Source organism: Eurypyga helias, unplaced genomic scaffold, assembly GCF_000690775.1.
Source record: "Eurypyga helias isolate BGI_N326 unplaced genomic scaffold, ASM69077v1 scaffold8363, whole genome shotgun sequence".
In the NCBI taxonomy this organism is placed as follows: Eukaryota; Metazoa; Chordata; class Aves; order Eurypygiformes; family Eurypygidae; genus Eurypyga; species Eurypyga helias.
The window spans coordinates 1-1,442 of NW_010240533.1; positions in this window are offsets into that span (position 1 = coordinate 1).

The window sequence follows — 1,442 nt, forward strand, 5'->3', positions numbered from 1 at the left end:
TCAGAGCTTCACTTGCTCCAATGGGCAGTTTGCACGCCCTGTATCACGAAATATCCCTCTGCCTTCGTGAGTGTCATAGAATCATAGAATCACTAGGTTGGAAAAGACCTTAGAGATCATCCAGTCCAACCGTATCTGTCCAGTCCTAGTCCTTGCTTTCAGAGGTTGCTGGCTCCCTCAGAGCTTCACTTGCTCCAATGGGAAGTTTGCACGCCCTGCATCACGAAATATCCCTCTGCCTTCGCGTGTGTCACTCGTAGGGGAGGTTGCAGAGTAGTTGGGGATATTGCTTTTCACCTAGACTTTTAATGGGTAGGGGAGTAGTTTGAATCTGAAGATCTCCCTGCTGTTCTGCTTCCTGCTCTGCAGTGGTTTGGGGATTTCTCATCCCAGAGGCTGGGGCACACCTGCAGAAAGGACACCGTGCTGCTATCATGTGGAATGTAAACGAAGGGGTTTATCTTGTGAAGTGTTTTAATCTTTGACAACATCAATATAAAATAGATCTTTCAGAAATATTTTTTTAGTTGACTAACAAAAACCTCATTTTCCGTTTTGAAGTCCCATGATGTGATGTGGTCAACCAGGTAGCTAAGACTGGTTTAACCTAAAATCTCCAGTCTGCTAAAATGCAAAATAAACCTTTATAAATCATGTGTAAAAAAGACACCTGCAGCCATGGTTGCATGACTGTTCTTGGACTCTCTAAGCCTTTGAATCGTCGTGTCTAAAAACACAGATGTATGACAGATGAGCCTTCGTGGCAGCGCTAGGCCTGACCTCCTTTGGAAGTTTTACTTCCAAAACAGATTGTCGGTTTAAATCAGACCCTTTGTTGTACGCAGGCATTATCCCTTGCTGGCTGTTGGCGAGACTTACGCTGTCGTGTTACAAACTTCAGTACTGAAAAACTTCTCTAAAAGGACAAGTAGAAGCTTTATACATTCCTTAAGCAGATAACCTTCATAAATAAGGGCACTGAGCATGTTGTTGCTAAATTACTTCTGAAATACGGTGAGATAGTTAAAATTAGGTTTCCCATGTGCTTGATCTGTGCCCAGTTCTTCGTATGGGTTTATGGAGCATGAATAATGAAAGAGACTTTGTACACTAACATCTGGAAAGTCATAAAAGTATATTTATCGCCACCCAAGATAGCAAAGCTAAAAGATGCCGTAGACCTTGTATGAGCAGCAGTAGTAACTGAGGAGGTGAGTTTAATTGATAAAGCTCTCTAGAGTATTTTCTGAGCTAAGTCTCTTGTCAGATGATTAAAATTGCAATTACAATCAAGATAATTATTGAAGGGTCTTTTGTTCTCAAGGGCTGGGTGAAGCATCGGTCATTTTCTGCTGAACTTACCCAGGACAGCCTCTCAACAGATGAAGGGGGGGTGTGGGGCAGGCCAGGGGTTTGACAAGAGTTGCTTTGCTCATCCTTTC